The sequence below is a fragment of the Petaurus breviceps genome, unplaced genomic scaffold (genome assembly GCF_028583685.1).
Source record: "Petaurus breviceps papuanus isolate PSGF00001 unplaced genomic scaffold, PetGlider_PUasm1.0 174, whole genome shotgun sequence".
Taxonomy (NCBI): Eukaryota; Metazoa; Chordata; class Mammalia; order Diprotodontia; family Petauridae; genus Petaurus; species Petaurus breviceps.
In genome coordinates, this window is record NW_027185761.1 from 40,655,999 (window position 1) to 40,679,856 (window position 23,858).

The following is a 23,858-nucleotide window of genomic DNA, read 5'->3' on the forward strand; positions in this document are numbered from 1 at the left end:
AGAGAGAGAGAGAGAGAGAGAGAGAGAGAGAGAGAGAGATTACAAAATGGAAAAAGAGCTAAGATGTGAAATACCAGAATGTTAGAGCTAGAATGGACCCTAGGGTCATCTAATCCTATGCTTTCATTTAACAGATGGGGAAACTAAGACCCAGATAGCTAAATCAATTTATCTAAATCCACAACTGTCTAATCAATGTAATGGGGTTTTCTTGGGCATGCTCAGATCACCTAACATGGAGGCTCCCTGGATCCCCTACATCACGGGTAGGAGTAGCCTCCTTTGACTGACTGCCAGATGAGGCTGCACCTTTGAAACTGGCAGGGCTAGGACAGTCTCTCTGTTTTCCTACTCTGGCCAGAAAATGAAGATCACAGTTTATTTACATGGTAAATGCCATGAATTGAATTGGTGAGAAGGGAAGGACTTCCTTTTTCTGTTTTTCCTTTCTTTTACCTCAGTTTTGAGAAATGTTTCTTTTCTGTGGCCTTTGTCCTTCTCAGTTTCAGGGATCAGGTAGTAATTCCCACTAGTTCTTGAACTTGGAGTTCAAGCCATCATAACTTCGGAGCCAGGATCTCAAGTGGGATACTGTAGCCAGCCAACCCAGTTGAGAAGACCAGAGAAGCCAGGCTTCCTGGACTTGAGCCCAAGGGAGATTTTGGACTTGGAGCTGGGACTATACTCTATAGAAACTGAGCTAAGCTATGAACCTAATCCTCTTTCCCTCCCCAGAGACTGAAGTACAAGGGGGAAAAGGGATTAAGTCTCCCACTGGTTGGAGGAAGTAAATTTGTATATTTCTGATTACACTTTTGTAGTGAGTATTCTTTCATAAAAGCTAATCTTTTAAGTGGCTAAATGTAACTGGGGTGCAAGGGATCTTTCCTACACTTGAAAGAACTTCATTGGTGGGGGTGGGAGCCAATGGCAGAGAACCTAGGTCCTAGACACTTCCCAACACTGTACCAGAGAACCCTGGGGGAGGGATGGAATATCACAGACCTAATCTTCAGGCAGTTGGGTGGGGGTGGGGTAGCAGTGTCACATAAGTAACAGAGCCAAGACTTTGAGACAATAGTTTGATTCCTTGACATTTTTCCCTCTTGAAAAAAGAATGAAACAACTCTCCCGATCAAACAATAAGAATCCTTCTCTGTACAATCTAATTTGTTGTCTCATCTTGAGGAAATTAATTCTCTCTGGGACTCAGTTTCCTCCACTGTAAAATGAGAGAGATGAACTAAACAGTCTCCAAGGATCCCTTCCCCTCTAGCGGTCCATGATTTTGAGCATTCTGAGTTTTTGGAATCTGTAATGCTCAAGATTTGCTATTCCAGATAGGGCATAGGAAAATGACTACAATTGAAGGAGAACATACCACAGCATAATGATTTTTAATCAGTTTCTATTTGGTGAAAACATTAACTGCCAAGATTTTCAATTAAATAATCACAGTACATTTGGAAAGACTGATTTCTACCACCAACATTCATTCAAACATAGTTTCAGCTTGGAAGGGAGACTCATAAATATTACCCAAGGGGGAAAAAAAAAAGGAAGGTGCTAATTGGGAGGGGCAGAAGGGAAGGAATCTTAAAAAAAAAATGATTGTTCTCTTTTTGTTTTGACATCACCTTTATTTCTGAAATGACTCTCCTCTCTACCCCTCCAAAGTGAGCCATCAATTTTAAGAAAGAATAAAATAAAATGAAGAAAAAAAATTGTTCAATAAAAATAACCCAATTTCTTAACTGTTGTTTTTTTTTTTTAAGCAATCGGGGTTAAGTAACTTGCTCAAGGTTGCACGACCAGTTATTTCTGGGTGTGGTGCTAAGTATCCAAGCCCGGATTTGATCCCCAGGTCATCCCAACACTGGAGCCGGGTGCACTTACTCGCTTACTCGATATGCTACCTGGCTGCCCCTTAACTGTTTCTTAACTGTCCAAGAGTATATACAATGTTCCATACCCATAGGTCCCTACCCTGTGAAAGAGAGGAAAGTGAATTTTGTTCTCCCTTCTCTGAACAGCTTTGGTCATTATAATTACATGACTTCGCTCAGTTTTGTAAAAAAGAATCTTTTTTTGAAAAATAACTTAGAGGTGAGGGTACAGGGAAAAGTACAAAAGACTTTCAATGTACAGGTTCTTATCCATAAATTGGCCTTTCATGGAAAGAAATATTTTGGAAGGAAGGAAATAGGAAGACTGTCTTTCTATTTCAACATCAATATGTCAATACCTCAGAAATCTGCAATTTCATGGGCAGCCCAACCTCATTTATTTGTAACTCAATGGGTAGGTCTTGGAGTTGCCTCACACTCAAAGAGGTCACCTATGGTTCTCTATCAATCAGCAAATTCTCTGCCAGGTCCGGGGGATACAAATCCAAAGAATGAAAGGATTGCTACTTGAAATGCACTTTTTTCATAGTAAGATTAATAATAGAACCATATAAAAAGGCTGACCCAGGGAATTGGGACACATTATTGTCATGCAATCATTTTAACTCACTAAGCATTTTAATAGAAATGTTCAGGTCAATGGGGTCTAGTAGAGAGAGTGTTGGATTTTGAAGTCAGAGCACCTGTGTTCAAATCCAGGCTCTTACCATCTTTGTGACCTTGAGGATGGCATTTCACTTCCCTGACCCTCTGGATCCTCAGTTGTGAAATGAGGGAGGTAGGTTAGATGGTCTCTAAGGAGCTTTTTACTAGTTTTTATTATATGATCCTATTATAAAGTAGGTATAAACTGGGAAATTATATCCTCAACAAATCTTTTGTTGTACTGTTTTTCTTTTTGCTTCTATTTTTGTTCCTATGCTTGACATGGCATATACTGAGTGTTTACTAAATGCTTGTTGACTGACTTGACTGAGTAGCTATCCTTTTTCTAATGAGTCCCCTCACTGAATTGATGAGATTACAGGATATGGCATTTGTTAGAAGGGCACCTATCCTGGAGGTAGACTTGAGCCCTAGAACTTTGTTGAGAAGACACAGAACTCTTCTGACTGGGGCTGACCCCAAGATCATTGGTGACTGAGAATCACAATGGGACTTTTATCGGAAGACCTATCCCTTATCCATGGGCTATCAAAAGTGAGTTATTTTTTTTTTTATTTTAAAACAATTTGAACACTTTTTTTGTCATGTTTTTTTCTCCCTTGGATTTCCAGACTAGAGTGCATCAAAGTGAGGCGGAAGGGAGAGAATCTTTCTACCTCTTTCCTACCCTCGTCCAGCAGAAGCAATGGCAATTTGTAGGAGATATGTGTGGTGAGCCTAGAGGGGAGTCCTTGGACTTCCAATTGATAGCTGTCTTCTTCCATGTTTTTCTTTCTTTTTCTGAACACAGATCAGAGTCTAAAGCTCCTAAAAAATGAACTTTACAACCTCTCTCTCTCTCTCTCTCTCTCTCTCTCTCTCTCTGTCTCTCTGTCTCTCTCTCTATATGTGTGTGTGTGTGTGTGTGTATGTGTGTGTGTGTATGTGTTGCTGGGACATTGATAGCAGAAGCACATGGCATATACTTGTCTATAGTCTGAGAAAAGAGATCCTGAGTGTTGCCTTTCCAGTCTTGAGGTAACTCTGTAGGTAATACCCAGTTCAGAGTTCCTGAGTTTGAGTGTTCAGGTACTGGCTTCCTAGAGAGACAAGATTTCCTGATGTATTGTATCTTTTAGAAGAAGAATAGGACAGACTTCAAAATCCCTTCACTGCATACTTTTAGAGCAAAGCCAATGAATTGCTTACCGTGTTTCCCCGATAATAAGACACTGTCTTATTAATTTTTTTGGACAGAAAAACACCAGAGGGCTTATTTTCAGGGGAGGGCTTATTTTAATGAACATTGACAGCAATTTTAATAAACAGGTAAATGTGAACGAAAAAATGTACCTTTATTCAATAATGATCATGTCATCTTCTTCAACAACATCGTCATAAGTGTCCATACCCTGAATTCCGTCCTGGATGTCTTGCGCCTCCATTTCCTTCAGAAGAAGTGGACCCAATCTGTCATGTCCAGCAATATAGCTCTCTTTAAATGAATATGTCTTGTCCAGGTAACCTGCTCGTAGTGCCTTGGTGACACAGCTGTCAGTAATTTTATCCCATGACTTCTTCATCCAAGTCACGACTTCTTGCAGACAGGGCTTCACAAAGTTTCCACGCTGATTTTTTTCCATTCTATTTTCAATGTAGTCATTGACTTCCATGTGCAAATGGTCCTTGAATGGCTTGTTTATTGCAATATCAAGGGTCTGGAGATAGGCAGTCATTCCTGCAGGAATCATTACTTGATCTATTCTTCTCTCTGCAAGGAAGTTCTTCATTTCTTTAGCGTGGTGAGTGCTGGCTGAATCCCAGACTATCAGACCTCTTTGGTTACCTCGCATAACAAATGGCAGCATTAAATCAACCCACTTTCTTATAATAGCTTGTGTACACCAGGCTTTTTCGGTTTCAAGAACGTAAATGCCAGATACACATTCAATCTTATCTTTCTTGCCCTTACTGATGATTAGAGGTGTGGCTTTCTTTCCATCCAAATGAATTGCCAAAACACAGGTGACCTGTGCACTTTCATAGCCAGTGGTGGGAATGTAAATTGACGTTGCACCCCTGTGATGAATTGTTGTTTGAGATCCTTGTCCCATAAACACTGCAGTTTCATCCATAGCAATCATATTGCAGGTTTGGTACTTGGAAATGTCGATCCTATCAATAAAGGACTTGAATGCAAGTGCATGTTTAATAACTTCAGCATCTTCCAGCTTAAACAGTGTTGTTGATCTTCTTAGGGACAGTTCATACCGTTGAAGGAAACCGTCCAACCAGTGTTGTGATGCTTTGAATCCTTCTGAGACCATTTCAAACTCTGGTGCCATTGAAAGAGCAAATGCTTGAATATCAGCCCTGCGCACAACCGAGGCCTTTGCTCTCCTGTCAGCAATCCATTCACCAATGAGGATCTCCAAGTCAGGATATAAGGGCTGCCGACCTGATCCAGACCTGCTCTTTTTCCCTTTTCCCTCATCCACCTGTTGATTAAGGTTATTATAATCTGCTCTCCATTTTCTGACCATTCGAAGATCCAAAAGTTTTTCTTTACAGAAAACTGCAAGATTCTTGCCATGTGACTCCTCTACAATTGCTTTCTTATACTCAACAGTATACCGTAGCTCTTCCTTTTTGTACTCATGTCTGGGGGTCAAAACAGACAGAATAATAAAATTATGACCATCAGTCCTTCTTTTCACTCCATCATGCCCCCTGAGTTCTTCTTTTTTTCCTCCATCATGCCCTTTTTATCCTCCATCATGCCCCCTCACTCCCACTTACATACCGGGTTTTTATGTTGTCCTGCCTCAGCTCTCCTCTGCAGCACTGCTCTCAATGGCACCAGCAAGCAAATCACTGGGGAAGAACAGGATGACACGCTCACTGCTGCAGCTCTGATTGGATGCAGCTCGGAGCGTGGCGTGCGTTTCATCCGGGGGGGAGGGGGACGGTGCATACAGAGGGTACCGTAATGTAGCATGTAGCGCAGGGGATCACCTTCACTACAGTAGCAATCTCAATAGGGCTTATTTTTGGGGGAGGGCTTATTTTAGAGGAATCTTACACAGTAAGGGGAGGGCTTATTTTCGGGATAGGTCTTATTATCGGGGAAACACGGGTACTCTGTTTGGGTGAAGATTGAGTGCTTGTTTAGCACCCCCTAATGTGGGTGTGGTTGCATTCCCCGCCCCCAGGATGGAGTCTAATTGGCAATTTAAGTGCTCTATTTATTTCTCAAAAGACGCCTATGAATCCTTGGTATTTTCTATGAGAATGAAATAAAGGCTATCCTATTCCCAATATTGTACTTGGAGTGCTTGTGTGGGATTTGGTGACCCTATAACTTACATTTGGGAAAACCTACTCACAAGTTTTGGTAGGAGCAATATTCCTAACATCCCTTCCCATACAAGTTGGGCTAATTTTTTGTTAAAAGTCTTTGAGACATTCTTCAAGACTTGGTTGACTTGGGGGATTAAAGGCTCAAACCATTGATGTTACTTTATCACTTGAATACCAAAAGGCCACCAAAACCACCAAGGGCACTCTTTGTGGATCATAATGGGTGACCCAGGCAAGGGAGTTTCTCTCAGCTGAATCATCTGGATGTATTCTGATTACCTATCCTTCTCCTATGGTTATGACTAATGGTGAATCTTTCTTTCTGTTTGGAAGAGGGATTAGACTTTTTTTTACCCTGTTTTGCCCTAGGGAGCAGAATAATAGTAGCTAGCATATATAGAACCTAGAGCTTTGCCAAGTTCTTTACATATTAAATCTCATTTGATCTTTATAACAACCCTGTCATGGAGATGCTATTATTATCCCCATTTAACAAATGAGGATACTGAGGATCAGCAATGTTAAATGACTTTGCTAGACTCATACAACAGATATTGGAGGTCTCCAAGCAGAAATTTGGATGTAGTTCCTAAGGGAAATTTGGGGACAGGACTATGGTTTGTACAGTAGATGGCCACTGAGATTACATTAAACTCTAAAAATAGAATATTTTAAGTGGAATGGAGTCCTTTTCCCATGGAGTTCCAAAAATTCCACGTCTCTTGAATCTTTACAGCTTCTCTGGTTGGTAATAAGAAGATGGATCAATTAATCAATCAACTACTTCTTGAGCTACTCTGTGGCCCAAGCTGTGCAGGCAATGTAATAGGCTAAAAAGTATGCACATTAAGCCCAATTTCCCCTCATTTGTAAAAGGAGGTGGTGGGCCAGATGATCCCTGAGGCCCCTTCCACTTTAATATCCTATGATCCTTATTATCCCACTGGGGAAAACTATTCCTACTACGGAGGAAGCCAGAGCTAAGCTGAAAGACCATCATCATAACTCAGTTCTCTGGAAAACATTCATGGTCGTAAAGTGTTTGCATACATTATCTCTGTGAGTTTTTTTTAGTTCATTTTGTATTTCAAAAAATTATCGAGCATTTTTTTTTTGTCCCCCGACCTCGTCCACCCACTGGAAAGGAAGGAAGGAAGAAGGGGGGAGAGAAAAGGAGGGAGGAATAAAGAAAGGAAAGAAGAGGAGAAGAAAAAAAAGGAAGAGAGAACAAAGAAAGGAAGGAAAGAAGGAATAGAAAGTTCCTTGTATCATATGAGCATAGTCAAGCAAAACAAATTGCTGTGTTAGACAAAAAAGACATCTTTTATTCTGCATATCAGTCCATTGCTTATCTGTCGGATGAAAGGCAGCATTCTTCATCATCAATCCCCTGGAATTATTTAGTTGATGATCAGGTTCTTAGATCTCTCAGAACTATTTATTTTTACAATATTGATGTTACAATATAAACCATTTTTTTGGGTTCTGCTCACTTCACTCTATATGAGTTATACACATCTAGATGTCTTTACAAATGTCTTTCTGCATTTCTTACAGCACCACAGCATTCCATTACATTCATATGCCATAATTGGTTCGACTTTTATCCAACTGGTGGGCCCTTAGTTTCTAGTTCTTTGCCATGGCAAAAAAAAATTGCTACTATAAACATTTTTTTACATAAAAGAACTTTTCTTCTTTCTTTGATCTCTTTGGGGTATCAAACTAGTATTAATATCCCTTGGTTAAAGGATATGCACTGTTTAGTAACTTTCTGGACACAATTCCCAATTGCTTTCCAGAATGGTTGGACCAATTAGCTCCAACAACAGTACCTGTTTTTAAAAATCCTTTTCTACCTTTTTTTTCCCTTTTTTGTCTGCTGTATCTATCTTATGGGTATGAGGTAGAAACTCAGAGTTGCACAGATTTTCATTTACCCAATTATTAGTAGTTTGAAGCATGTTTTAAAAATATGGCTACGAATAAATTGGGTTTCTTCCTTTGAGAACTTTCTGTTCACACCCTTTGACCATTTGTCAATTGGAGAATCATGGGTCTTCAAACAGCCTTGTGAGGAACATAGGAGGCTTACCCAATGTCACACAGGATTTGAACCCAGCTCCTTTTCTATTGATCCAGAGATCTTTCTATTGCACTCTACAGTCTTTTCTCTTCAGAGATAGGAAACTCCACCCCCAAATACCTCGTCACTTCCTTGTTGTCTACCAAGTAAGGTTCAAACTCCTTTGACTGGCACTCACCATCTTCCACCATCTGGCACCATCTTGCCTTTCCAATTTTGTCTTATGCTACTCATATTTCACAAGATTCTAACCTAACTTGATCTATCTCTGTGATTCTGCTGTTGATACTCATATGCTAAGACAGATCCTCCTTCTACCCGTTGAATTCAAGTCTACTTGAAACTCTGCCTCCTTCCAGAAGTCTTCCCTGATTCTTCCAGGTTATTTTTCCCACCCTTGGACATGATTTACAACTTCATTTTCACTGCTTTTATGAGTTTATCAGGTTAGTTCTGAAGAGTTACATACCCCAGCTAAACTATAAGCTCCATGAGGAAGGGACTAACTTATGTAAATTCATTATCTCTCCAGGCCCTAGTACCATATTGTACATATTACAGGTATTTGATGAGTTGAATTACCCAACATCACACTACTAATAAGCAGCAGAATTGGGATCAGAATCCACATCTTTTGACTCCAGATCTCATACCCAACTCCAGCACTTCAGTCCTTCTAACTAGCATTTATATTGGGACAAGAGACTCTTAGCAATTTAAAAAATAGAGTGATTTAGCAAGAGCATTTAGGTACTACATTGTGGTGTAGTTACCAGATAATACCCTAAAGGAATGTCTATACCATATCACTCTGCTTCCTGTGAATCAGTGATTTTCTACCTCCCAGGAGATAATTTTTTCCTGAAAGGACTTTCAAGCGGGGGAGGGGAGGGTAGCTACACTGTGCTACCAATTGTCACTATGGATAAAAAACTAGGCTATTCTCCTTTGAACTTCTCCTTCATGCCTCCAGAAATCTCAAAATCTGATAAGATCAAGTCAGCCCTGGTAATCACACTTCATCAGTACCTCCTGCCTCTGGGTTCCTCTATTTGGAGGGTGGAGAGAAGAACTGCTTCTAGAATCTCCATTTAAGGAGGGTACCCAGGTCAGCCATATCTTCATTTCCCACCTGGCTCCATCCTTTTGAACTTTTCCTTCATGGCCCCTTACTGAATACCTTGCCTTCCTCTTCCACCTCTTCTAACTTCCTTTGGTGTGTTGTCTTCCCCCATTCAGTTATGAGCCTTGAGGACAAGGACTATCTTTTTTGTATTTGTATCCTTAGTACAGTGTTTAGCACATGGCAAATGTTTAACAATAGTTTATTGACTGATTTGACTTACAAGACATTTTCTTTTCATAAATTGTTTCAGGAGGTGACTAGGTGGTACAGTGAATAGAGCACTGGCCCTGGAGTCAGGAGGACCTGAGTTCAAATCCAGCCTCAGATATTTAATACAAAAAAGTTAGCTGTGTCACTTTAGGCAAGTCACTTAACCCCAGCTGCCCTACCTTCCCCCTTCCAAAAAGCAAACAAAGAAAAAGAAAACCCATAAATTGCTTCATAATAAATTGTTAGATTTTTCAGTATGAGTGTTTCACACCCAGAAGTTAGCATGAGCTGGAATCCTGTATGCTGGCCCTGTTGTTAGTTCCTAAATGATGAATGTGGGAGGCTAGTAATATACACAAAACCAAAGAAACTTGCCCCTTGATGTTAAGTCTTATATGTAGTAATTGGTTCATTTGGAGATAGACTGTTGTGACTGAATGTTGAAGAACCTGTAGAGCCACTCAAAACCTTCCTAGCTCTGGTTTCAGATAAGAAGGATAAACAAAACTCTGTCCAAGTAGAAAACAAGTTCTACTGTGTATTCTGTGTGCCTCTGCCTTTTCAGCTTATACAAATCTAATAGGAGTTGATCCCTGACCAAGCCCTCAACCCAACATGTAATCCCTGAAAGTGAGAGGCAGACGGTAATAACATGTTCAACTTAGTGTAAAGGTACAAATATATCTGAATCCCTTTATTTTTTTTTTCAGAGGCAGGGAAAGCATTTATTAAGTAATATAATAGCACATTAACTGAGTTAAGTTCTGGGAATACAAATTCAGGCAGAAAGAAAGACATTCCCTTCCCTCATGAGGCTTGTATTCTTTTATATATATATATATATATTTAATTTTAAAACTTTGAATTCCAGATTCATTCCCTTCCTTCCTTGTCACCCACACTTACTGGGAAGATACAAAGTTCATTATAGGTTGTACATGTGTAGCTTATGCAAAACATTAATGTAGAAGATATATTGTAAAAGACTGACTACATTTCCCTCCCTCCTATCTCACCTCCCACTTATTCTATTCTCTACTTTGATCCCATCCCTTTTCAAAAGTGGGGGCTTCCAACCTCCCTCCCCCCCAGCCTGCCCTCCCTTCCATCATCCCCCCTCTCATCCCCTTCTCCCCCATTCTCCTGGAGGGTGAGATACCCTATTTAGTGTATATTTCACTCCCTCCTCAAGCCAGATTCAATGGGAATAAGGTTGACCATTTGCCTTCCTATTCTTCCCCTCCATTGTAACCATTTTCCCTTGCCTCTTCTGTATGAGATAGTTTACCCCAATCTGTCTCTCCCCATCTCCTCTCATTATATTCCTCTCTCACATCTTAATTTCACCTTTTAAGTATCATCCCTTCCTGTTAAATTGGTCCTGTGCCCTCTATCTATGTATACCTGTAAACATATATACACATTCACATATGTATTCATATGCCCATATACCCTCATATATAGGCATATATATATGTGTGTGTGTGTGTGTGTGTGTGTGTATGTATATTTCTAATCCCTTCAACTACTGAGAAAAGTTTCATAAGTTACAATTATTGTTTTTCCATGTAGGAATGTTAATAGTTCAACTTTGATAAGTTCCTTATGATTTCTTTTCCCTGTTTACCTTCTCATGCTTCTCTTGCTTCTTGTATCTGAATGTCAAATTTTCTATTCAACTCTGTTTTTTTTTTCAGCAAGAATGCTTGAAAGTCCTCTATTCCACTGAATGACCATATTTTCCCCTGAAACATGATACTCAGTTTTGCTGGGTAGGTGACTCTTGGTTTTAATCCCAGCTCCTTTGACCTCCGGAATATCATATTCCAAGCCCTTCGATCCCTCAGTGTAGAAGCTGCCAGATCCTGGGTTATCCTGATTGTGTTTCCACAATATTCAAATTGTTTCTTCCTGGCTGCTTGTAATATTCTCTCCCTAATCTGGAAATTCCAGAACCTGGTTATAATATTCCTAGGAGTTTTCTTTTTGGGATCTTTTTCAGGAGGTGATCGGTGGATTCTTTCAACCTCTATTTTGCCCTCTGGCACTAAAACATCAGGGCAGTTTTCTTTGAGAACTTCCTGGAGGATGATTTCTAGGTTCTTACTTTGGTCATGGCTTTCAGGTAGTCCAATAATTTTTAAATTATCTCTCCTGGATCTATTTTCCAGGTCAGTGGTTTTTCCCATGAGATATTTCACATTGCCTTCTATTCTTTCATTTGTTTGGATCTGTTTAACAGCATCTTGATTTCTCATAAAGTCATTAGCTTCCATTTGCTCCAATCTAATTCTGAAGCAATGATTCTCCTCGTTGAGCTTTTGAGATTCTTTTTCCATCTGGCAAATTTGGCTTTTTAAGGCATTCTTCTCCTCATTGCCTTTTTGAGCCTCCTTTGCCATTTGAGTTAGTCTGTTTTTTAAGGTATTATTTTCCTCAGTCAGGTTGTTGACTTTCATTTCATAATTTTCTTGCATTATTCTCATTTCTCTTCCCAATTTTTCCTCCACTTCTCTTATCTGCTTCTTAAGGTCCTCTATGGCCTGTAACCGGCTTATATTTTCCTTTGAAGCTTTCAGTGCAGGAGTTCTGACTTCACTGTTTTCCTCCTGTTCCATGCTTTGCTCCTTTTTGTCCCCCAAATAGGAGTGTAATGTTGGAATCTTCTGTCTGCTTTGTTTCCTTTGCCTGCTCATTTTGCCACTCAATTACTTGACTTTTGGGCTTTTTGCCACAGTAGGACTCTGCCACCAGACAGGGGAACTTTCGTCCCAAACTCTGGGGCTTTCTCAGCTGCTGGAGGTATTAGATGGGTGCCCTCTCTGAGGTCTCCACACACTCTGGCAAGTTGGACACACACCCCAGGATCTCCACCCTAGGCTGTAATCCAGATCCAAGCAGGTTAAAGTAAGAGCTATTACCTCTCAGACTGCTGCTTGGTCCCCCTACACTCTGCAGTCCAGGAGCTGAAGCTGCCACTTGGTGCTGCCTGGCTGTGCAGGTGTCTCAGCGGCTTCTCACTCTGGGGGTAAAAGCCAAGCACTCCCACTTACTGGTCCCAAAGTCCAGACTGCACTGGCCTCTCACTTTGTCCTTAGCATCTATTTGTTGATAAATCTGGAAACTGCCACCGATGCTGCTGATCTGGAGTCCCTCTGGCTGGCAGCTGGTCAGGCCTGCCCTGGGGCTAAAGCCTCGGAGTGAGGCTGGGCTCAGCTCCCAGAGTGCTGGGCTGGATTCTTGCCCGCCTACCGGGCTGTTCTCAGTGGGAGATTAGCTTCTCTGTGTCATTTTGTGGGTTCTGCAGCTCCAAAGTTTGTTTAGAGACCCCTTTTTTCATGGATTGGGGAAGGTGGAAGCCAGAACTGAGGGAAAGTCGTGCTTCTACTCCGCCATGTTGGCTCCACCCCCTTGAATCCCTTTAGAAAGTGGGAAAAGGTTCCTTAATTAAATTAGAAGGGGAGTCTGGTGATTAATTGAGCAAAAGATTGGTCATTCCAGGGTGGTTCTTAAAAGACAATTGAATGGTGCATCTTGAAGAGTTCATCAGTTCTAGAGAGTTCCAACATGGTTGAGACATTCATTAAGAAGGAGATATACTCTATGCAGACACAAACATAGAGAAAAGTAGTATTCAAGGCAGGAAGCAGCTTCAAGGATCAAGACCTCTGGGAACAGAGAAGAGAACTGATTATGGACTCAAGAGAGAGTCAGCTCTGACCATTGAGAATCAAACTGTGGGGAGTAGGGGACCCTGGGAGCCCAGATGATTGAGCTGCCAAGCAAAGACACTGATTCCAGCAGGGAACAGTGTGAGAGGACTCTACAAGAAGTCAAAGGACACTGAGGGCCTGAAATGCTAGCAAGAATGACCTTGGCCACATTGTAATCTGATTTTGTGCCCACTCTTTCTATGGGCACTATGTGTATTTGTAGGACTGTACATTCCAGATTTATGGAGGGATTATTTTGTGGCTATTGTTCTTACTGTTCCACCTCAGTAAATATCATTGCTTTGAGCTAATTGTATCTACTGACTATTAAAGAGGATCTCACCAATGGAGGCACATGAGCTATATGGTACTTTGTTTTGTTTTGTTTTCAGTAGCGCATAGGGGAACAATATGAATGAAAGGGTAACTTCTTCTATGGGATCCTACTCACTAGTGTGAGTGTGAATTGATGAGAGTAACTTTCCTAGAGTGAGTGCTACTCCCCTTAAATACTGGATGTCTTACAAGCACCTCTTGAGAGGTCTAATTGGTTTCATCTGTATATAATGAGTCAGATGACCTAGATTCAAATTTGAACTTGGAACAAGTTATCTAAACTTTTTGACACTTCTTTCTCACTTGTAAAATCGGAACAATTAATGATATTTGGTCTGCCTACTTCATAGGGTTTTGTAAGGATCAAGTAAGGTGAGAGATGTGAAAATCCTTTGAAAACCTGAAAGCACTATACAGATGTGAGATCAAAGAATCACAGAATGTCAGAACTGGAAGAGAACTCAGACATCTCATCCAATGGGTTCATTTTACAGATAATGAAGGTGAGGCCCCAAAAGAGGTTACTTAAGGTCATAAAGGTAGAGATGGGATTTAGATGAGGTCTTCAAACCAAGTCTGTGTTTCTTCCAATGAATCATTTTCTATCTGTGTTTATAGATTCAGATATTAATAGCTTAGAGGGAGTGAGGAAACTTAGAAGTCATACAATAGGACTTGCCATATCTTTCCCCTAAACTCTTCCAAATATCTCTAAACAAATTGTAGAGTGGCAGAACCTACAAAAAGAATGAACCAATATTCCAACCCAAGACAACTTAGGTCAGAAGGAAAGTTTGGTTGCCTTAGGGTGAGAGTGGAGTGGAGTGCAACGCAGGCTGAGCTAGCACAGCAAACCAGGAGCAGGTCTTGGGGCAACTGAATCTGTGGCAATAGTGTCACTTTCCAGAACTCTCAGCCTACAGACAGTAAGGGGATCAGACAATGGGTCATAAGAAGACTTACAGGGGTCGTCCCTTTGCTGACACCAGGGGCAGGACTCTGTTGCCTTGCCTACACTTGGATCTGAGTTGCAGTCCTGGGACTTAGTCCCAGTGTAAGGAGAAGCACTAGCACAGCAGAGCTTGTGGCCACAGGGGAACAGGGGCCCTGGTCACAGTTCCAGGGTTGGAAAGAGTGCTTGTGGTCACTCATAAACCAGTGCACAGTACAGGAGAGGAGTAAACACACCTCTCCCTAGATCATACCACCTTGGAAGAACCAAAAACTTAGAGGTCCCCAGAATTACCTCTGAAAATAGCTGCACAAAAACCTTGAAGTGTCAGATAGTGCCCCCTTTACTCAGAAAGCAGAGTCCCACTCTAACATAGATTTAAAAGTCAAGAAATAGCCCAGAAAATGAACCAATAACAGAAAAAATTTTCACCATAGATAGTTACTATAGTGACAAGGAAGATTAAAACATACACTCAGAAAGAGACAACAAAGTCAAAACTCCTGCATTCAAAGCCTCAAAGAAAAATATGAATTGGTTTCAGGCCACAAAAAGGCTCAAAAAAAAATTTAAAAAATCAAGTAAGAGATGTAGAGGAAAAATTGGGAGGAGAAATGAGAGTGATGCAAGAAAATCATGGAAAGGGGCGGCCAGGTAGCACAGCAAGTAAGAGCACCGGCTCCAGTGTTGAGAAGACCTGGAGATCGAATCCCGGTCTCAGACACTTAGCACCCACCCAGAAACACCTGGCCATGTAACCTTGAGCAAGTTACTTAACCCCAATTGCTTAGGGGCGGCCAGGTGGCTCAGCTAGTAAACCAGCTCCAGTGTTGGGACGACCTGGACATCGAATCCCGGGCTCAGACACTCAGCACCACACCCAGAAATAACTGGCCGTGTAACCTTGAGCAAGTTACTTAACCCTGATTGCTTAAAAAAAAAATCATGGAAAAAGAGTCACCAATTTGGTAGAAGAGGCATGAAAAAATATGGAAGAAAATAACACTTTAAAAACCAGAATAGGTCAAATGATGAAAGAGGCACAAAAATCCAATGAAGAGAAGACTGCCTTGAATAGGCCAAATGGAAAAAGATGTGCAAAAATTCAGTGAAGAGAAGAACACCTTAAAAGGTAGAATTGGTCAAATAGAAAATGAGGTACAAAAGCTCACTGAAGAAAATAATTCCTTAAAAGTTAGAATTGGAAAAATGGAAGCTAATGACTTTATGAGATGTCAAGAAAAAAATCAAACAAAATCAAAAGAATGAAAAAAATAGAAGAAAATGTGAAATATCTCATTGGGAAAACAACTGACCTGGAAAATAGATCCAGAAGAAATAATTTAAGAATTATTGGACTACCTGAAAGTCATGATTAAAATCCTAGATCTGAGACATAATCTTTCAAGAAATTACCAAGGAAAACTGCCCTGATATTCTAGAACCAGAGAGTAAAATAGAAATAGAAAGAATCTACCTGTCACCTCCTAAAAAATATCCCAAAATGAAAACTCCCCAGAATATTATAGCCAAATTCCAGACTTCCCAGGTCAATAAGAAAATACTGTAAGCAACTAAAAATAAACAATTCAAATATTGTAGATCCATAGTCAGGATAACACAAGATTTAGCAACATCTACATTAAAGAATCAAAAGATTTGGAATATGATATTCTAGAGGGCCAAAGAGCTAAGATTAAAACCAAGAATCACTTACCCAGCAAATCTTAGTATAATCCTTCAGGGAGGAAAATGGAAATTCAATGAAATAGAGAACTTTCAAGCATTCCTGATGAAAAGAGCAGAGCTGAACAGAAAACTTGACTTTCAAATACAAGATGCAAAAGAAGCATGGAAGGTAAACAGGCAAGAGAAATCAAAAGGGATTTAATAAGGTTAAACTGTTTATAGTCCTACCTGTGAAATGATGCTTATCAATCCTAAAAATTTATTATTAGGGCAGTTAGAAAAAGTATACATAGACATAACGCAGAGGTTGAATGCGATGGTATGATTGTCTCAAAAAAAAAATAAAATTAAGGGATGAGAAAGAAGAATGCAATGGGAGGAGGGGAAAGGGAGAGGCTAACTAGGATAAATCATCTGACATAAGAGGTCTGAGAGATTTTACAGTGAAGGAGAAAATGGAGGAATTGGGAGATGGGAATCATATGAGCCTTACTCTCATCAGAATTGGCTCAGAGGGAATAATAGACACATTCAATTGGGTGTAGAAATCTATCTTACCATACAGGAAAGTAGGAGGGGAAGGGGATAAGAAAAGGGGAGGGTGGATGGGTGGAGCTGATAGAAGAGAGGCCAGTAAAAATCAGAAGCAAAACACTCTTGAGAATGGACAGGGTAAAAGAAGACAGAGAGAATAGGAGAAAGAGGAGGAAAATAGGATGGAGGGAAATACATAGTTGGTATGAAGTTTTAGCAGTCAGTTTCTTGGATAAAGACTTCATTTCTTAAACATATAGAAAACCGAGTCAAATTTATAGAAATAAGAGCCATTCCTCAACTGATAAATGGTCAGATAGAAATGAACAGGCAATTTTCAGATAAAGTAATCAAAGATCTCTGTAGTCAAATAAAAAATGCTCTAAATCACTATTGGTGAGAGAAATGGAAATTCTAACAACCCTGAGCTACTATTTTGCACCTGTCAGATTGACTAATGTGATAGAAAAGGAAAATGATATCTGTTGGAGGGGATATAGGAAAATTAAAACGTGAATGTACTATCAACCATTCTAGAGATCAATTTGGAACTATGCCCAAAGGGCTATAAAACCGTGCATACCTTTTGACCAAACAATGTCATTACTAGGTCTATATCCCAAAGAGATTAAAAAAACAAAACAAAAAAGAAAAGAGCTTATGTGTACAAAAATATTTATAGCATTTCTCTTTAGTGGTGGCAAAGAATTTGAAATTGAGGGAATGTCCATAAGTTGGGGAAATGGCTGAACAAGTTGGTGCATAATTGTGATGGAATACTATTGTGCTTTGAGAAATGATAAACAAGATCCTAAGACTTACATGAACTGATGCAAAGTGAAATGAGAAGAACCAGGAGAATATTGTATACTGTAACAGCAATAGTGTATGATGATCTACTATGAATGACAGCTATTCTCAGCAATACAATTCCAAGACAATTCTGTAGGAGTTATGATGAAAGGTGCTATGCATCTCCAGAGTAAGAACTGGTAGAGTCTGAATGCAGAACAAAGATACTTTTTCTTTACTTCCTTTATTTTTCTTTTTTTTTGGTTTTTTTTTTTTTTTTTTTTTTTGGTCTGTGTTTTTCTTTCACAGAATGATTTACACGGAAAAGTATTTTGCATGACTATACCTATGTAACCTACATCAAATTGCTTGCCTTCTCAGCAAGGGGAAAGGAGGACAGGAAGAGAATTTGGAACTCAAAATTTGAAAAGAAAAGAAGAATGTTAAAATTGTTTTACATGTAATTGGTTAAAATTAAGTAAGGAAAAAAAAGTCATACAATCTAACAAGGAAATTGAGACCCAGAAAGGTTATGACTTGTTAAAGATCACACCGATACTAACAGAGCTGGGGTATGTGTTCATGCCTAATATATCACAAGGATTTTTAAAGCTCATGCTGTTCCTACAAGTTCTACTTAGGAGGTCACAGTTGAGGAAACAAAGGACAAGGTGTTCAGGATGAGCCCCACTCTGGCCACCAGAGCAACAGAGAGTCCCTCCTTTTGGGACACAGAGTTCAAGCTCTTGGGCCTTGCTCTCCACATCTCTGAAGTTGAATCTTGGGGAGTAGGTAGGGATGTTTTGGAGCTAGCTCTTAGAAGCTTATGAGAGCTTTTTTTCATTGTGATCATTCACACTCAGAAGTTAGCAAATGCAGAAAATAAGGGCTTAATTTATTGTTTTGTTGTTTATCTAGATTGAAGAAAATGAAAAAGAAATAGTAATAATACAGATCATACTTAAAAGTGGTGTGTGTGTGCGTCTGGGTGTGTGGGTGTGTATGGGTATGTAGTGTATGTATTTTTCCAGAGAGCCAGTTTTTAAACATTTACCAGCATACTCTTGGAGATAGGTACGGCTGCTCATAGGTTAGACCCAGTCCTGGGTAAAGGTTGATAGGTCTAAGGTGTCCTAACAAGGTGCCAGAGGTCAGGCCTATCCAGAGGAATTCCTTTGTGGCACTTGGGAGAGGTCATAGCTGCAAGCACCTCAAATTCAGCTGGTAGATAAGATAATCAGGTTCATTCATTATATACTCAGGACCAAGATCTTGGAGAAATCGGGAATAGTGACTGGAGAATTGTCCTTGGGTAGAAGGTGACTCCAGGGAGTTGATCACAGGGGAACTTACATGGGGGTACAGACAGGGTCTAAGAGCTCTCCTCTTTTCCCAACCTTTATTCAGGAACTTAGTCATGCCTGGGACCTGGCACTGAATCTGCCCCACCCAGGCAAAGGTAGCTCTCAGAGGGAAAGTGTATAAAGGTTCTGATAAGCTAGTTAGACAACCCTAAGATGCCAAGGAATCCTGAGAGCAATGAGTCTGGGCCATCACAAGCTCCATACACAGTACCACAAGGGAAGTTAACCAAGTATCACTAAAAACCCTTTAACAACCTTATTCCAACCTATATTTTCAGTCTTGTTGTCCCCTAATTCTATAACTCTGTGATCCATCCAAAATGGATTTATCTCAGTTTCTCACACTTGACATGATACCTCATCTCCCTTCTCTGCTGGTCATCACCTGTGCTGGAATGCACTCCATCCTCCCCTCTGCCTCATAGAAACACTCTCTTCCTTTAAGACACAACTCAAGCATCATCTTCCTGATCCCTTCTGCACTAAGTTTTAAAAAGGATTGCTTTGCCCTAATGCTGAGGGACCAAGGTGCTTATCATGGAGAGCTAGAATTGTTGGGTGGAAGAAAATAAGCTATGCATGGGGATGGCAGGGGTCACTGGAAGTCATGGCATCTCTTGGGTAAATGGAGAGCAAGCTATGTGAAGCAAGCCAGCTCCTGATATCTAAGACAGAGTGTGAAGGGCTGTGATAATTTGGCAATTTTTTTTTTACTGAAATATGGATCCTATAAGAACTGAAGTTGTTTCATATTGGGGGCATAGGTGCCTGAGCAGAAAGTTGGCAGGATTCCCAGATGGAGAGAGTACAGGATATGAAATACAAACATCATTTTCACTTGAGGGTCCAGCTCCACTTAGACCACTAGGTAATCCCTTGCTGGCATGACGAGTTTGATTGTGCATGGGACTCTTCTTTTACCCATTCCCTTGCTAACTGACCCTCCAATGAAAGTCCCTCATCTATTCTTTATGTGTTTTAATAAATATTTTTTCTGTTCTGATGTTTATTAAAAAATTATAGCTTTCAGGGGCTGCCAGGTGGTGCAGTGAGTATGAGTGCCAGCCCCAGAGTTGGGAGACCTGGGATCGGTTCTGGCCTCAGATACTTAGCACCCACACAAAATAACTGGCCGTGTAACCTTGAGCAAGTTACTTAACACCAATTTCTTTAAAAAAAAAAGTTATAGCTTTCAAAAGGGAAACTGTATAGTGAGATTTAAAATGCGCTAGACACTGGTGTTCCCAAAGTAACTTCTGGGAGAGGATCAGCATGAACCACAGAGAATAATAAGTGAGAATTCTCTAAAATTGAACTCAGGGCCATGTAAGTCCCAGATCTTCAGTTCTCTGGTGAAAGGTTACATGGTTAACAAAGCAGCACTCACATTGAACATCTATTATTCCATCTTTTCCCTACATAACTGGGTCATGTCTTTTGTCTTTTTTGTTTCAAAAATGTTTTATTTATGTTCTTTTAAAAAAAATCTTTATCACTTCCTAATGACTTTTCCCTCCCCTGAAGAGACCCCTCTTTTTTAACAAAGAAGTAGAGTTAAATAAAATAAATCAAACACCTTGGCCATATCTTAATGGATACTTTATTCAGTCAACGATTTCTGTGCTGGGGAGGTAGGAGGTGTACTTCACCATAGGGCCTCCCCCCCCTTGCCACCTCCTTTTCTGATCATGCACATCTTTGATTGATCTTGAATGAAATCAGTTGTGTCATTTCTTATGCAAACATATAGTTTTGCGACCTGTTCAAGTCTATGCTGAGTCTTTCCTTTGCCCTTTGGATAATTAGAGTAGTAGCCAGCAAGTGTTGTTGGGTAGAAGAAGGTCCTAGGTACTGTCCTAAATGCTTTATGAATATTATCCCATTTGATCTACATAACAACCCTGTAAAGTTGGTGCTATTATTGTTCCCATTTTAGAGATGAGGAAACTGAGACAGACGGAGGTTAAGTAACTTACCTAGGGTCACACAGCTATTAAGTATGTGAGGCTGAATTTGAACTCAGGACTTCATGACTCCAGACCCAGTGTCCTATCCACTGCACCACCAGCTAACTTGTCACTGTGGCTCCTACCCAGTACTGACTTATCCACGTTTTTGATTCTTCAGAGAACCTGGTGTTTGGTTCAGAGCTATATAGCATCCTTGAAAGAAGATCAGTATTAAAAAGATGGCATTTTGTGTGTGTGTGTGTGTTAAGGTACAGTTTGGGAGCCTTGAAAATGCTATACAATGTCCCCATGGAAATTCTAATTGGTACAACCACTCTGGAAAACAATTTGGAATTATACAAAGAAAGTGATTAAAATACTCCTGCCTTTTGACCACTGCTAGGTATATTCCCCAAGGAGGAAAAGGGCAAACAGAAAGGCTCCATATACATCAAAATATTTATAACAGTGTGTGTGTGTGTGTGTGTGTGTGTGTGTGTGTGTGTGTGTGTGGTGTCAAAGACCTGGAAACAAAGTGAGATTTCACTGAACAAATCGTGGTACTCGAATGAAAAGGAGTATTACTGCATTGTAAGAAATGACAATGTGATAAATATAGAGAATCACGGAAAAACTCATAACAACTAATGCAAAGTGAAGTAAGTAGAACCAGGAAAATAATATACACAGTGATGATAATCGTGGAATGGAAATGAGATGAATAGCAAAACAATTTAAATTTGAATCTGAGAAATCAAAATGACCAAGGCTGACTCCAAAGAAGACATACGAGAAGACACCTCTTCATCCTCCTTTTGTAGAGATGGGGGTCCATGGAGGAGGAATATTGAATATAATGTCAGATATTTTCTTTTTCTTTTATAACAATATATTTTAATTGATATACTTGGTTTTTACATCATGTACATTTTCTCCAAATACCTCCCTTTAATCCCTCCCAGAGAGGAATCCATGATAACATTTTTTTGTAAGAATGACTTTCTGAGGTGGGGGAGGGGGAGGGATGGGATGCAGGGGAAATATAAATTTTATAAAAACATAAGGTATAAAAAATTCATTTAAATAACAAGGAAATTCTAGTCTACTCTCTTCCTCTTATTCACCTTTGAGCTGAGCTTAATATTTATCTGCAACCAATGCCCAAAGTAGATGGCTAGCCTCATGATAAAGAGTTCAGAGTGCAGATTGAGACATTTTTGTGGGGACCCAGACATGTTTGCAACAGGAGTTTTATTTTTCTTTCTGAATTGGGAGGATAGAGAAGTAGGAGGGAGAGAAGTCAGATTTTTCTTGGTTGGAAAAAAATTAAATTTTAAAGATAGGTATGTTAATAGACTAACATAATAAACTACCCGACTATGTGTTGTAGTCTAGGACTGGGCAATACAAATTTCTTTTAATCCATTTCTTTTTTTTCTATGGATTGATAGGTCAGTAGTTCTTGAGTCAGTATAGATCTCATTGAGGAGACTCTTACCTGTAAACAAAAGCACCTGAAGGACTTTGACAGCTTACGGAACCTTTCCTCCATTTAGACTCTGACCAAGACATCCTCCATGAGAACAACAAAGACATTTGATGAATGTATAAGTGGGAAGCAAGGAGGCACAATGGAGAGTGAAATGCACCTGGAGTTTGGACTGTGTCCAAATGCAGCTTCAGATACTAGCTTATGTGATGCTGGGAAAAGTCACTTAACCTCTGTCTGCCTCAGTACCCTCATCTGTAAAATGGGGATAATAATAGCGCTTACCTCCCAGGGTTGTTTAAGGATAATACTTCCAAAACGCTTTATAAACCTTAAAGCTCTGTTACAATTTGTGTGTCTCCCTCTGTTTTATGCTTGCTTTAAGCATCCATGAACACAATTCTCTATGGTTGTATCTTTCCAAGAGTCTTGTATAATCTTAACATGAGCAGAGGACATACTTTGTTAAAGTAGAATCTTTAAAAGTGCTCTGGTTTCATCATATGTAAAAGTAAGCAGGTAAGACTAACTGATGTTTGAAGTCCCTTCCAGCTCTAAAGCTATGATACTACAAGTCCAGTATTCTCTATTTCCTTCGCGGTGCATGAGAGAAGATATGGTCAGCCATAGAAAGTTGAGCACTAAAACACCTATTCTCTTCTCATATATTCATCACAAATGCTATCATTCTCAAGGATTTCGTATCGATGAGAAAGGGAACAGGGGGTGCTGATGCCCCCTTAGTAGCTTATTTTAAAAAAAAACTGTTACAAATAATCTATAATTTTAAAAAATCTTTTGGCATTATCCATACTTGGAGATATCTTAAAAAATCAATTTTGGGGTGGCTAGGTGACACAGTGAATAGAGCACTGGCCCTGGAATCCTTAGTTCAAATCCAGCCTCAGACACTTGACACACTTACTAGCTGTGTGACCTTGAGCAAGTCATTTAACCCCAATTGACCTGTCTTCCCCCTCCAAAAAGAAAAAAAATCAATTCCTCAACAATTTAATAATTGCTGTTTCTAGCACATATTTCTTTGGTGTGAACCTAAATCTGACTATACATAATTCCTGGTTTTTATTCTCTTCTCATATAGAACAGTGTACCTAAGGAAGGATAATTATCATTAGAATGGTAAACCACTGATATTTGTATAGTGTTTAAAGGTTTGCAAAGCACTTTATGTACATAAGCTCCTATGTCCTAATGGTATCTCTGTGGGGTAGGTATTATAGGAATTTTTTGTCCATTTTATGGATAAGGAAACTGAGTCTCAGAAAGTAAGCTATATGGGATCATGGGGATAGATTTGAGAGCTGGAAAGAACTTAAACTGTCATCTAATCCAACATCTTTATTTTATAGATGAGGAAACTGAGGTCCAGAAAGGTTGTAACTTACCCCAGTTCACCCAGGGAGCAAGACAGAGGAAGGATTAAACTCATGTTTTTCTGATTTCAAATTCAGCTCTTTCCCCACTATCCTGGGCTACCTCTCAGTGTTAGAAACAAGCATGGCAATGCCAGTATGAGACTAGATTGCTATGGAAATGTCAACAAGTCTCTCAAATTCTTTTAGTTTGTTATCTTCCTTCTAGCTTAATCAATGTTTCTAATGATCTAATTTCATTGGATCTCATGTCAAACTTTCTGTTGATAGATAGATAGATAGACGGACAGACAGACAGATGAATAGATAGAT

The 23,858-nt window shown here is 39.8% G+C and overlaps 1 long non-coding RNA gene across 1 annotated transcript in view; it reads left to right on the top strand.

Annotated features, from left to right (window-relative positions):
* Positions 1-23,858, top strand: part of LOC138158434 (uncharacterized) — a 94,285-nt gene that overhangs the window by 45,275 nt on the left and 25,152 nt on the right. The gene's annotated exons all lie outside the window — the stretch shown is intronic.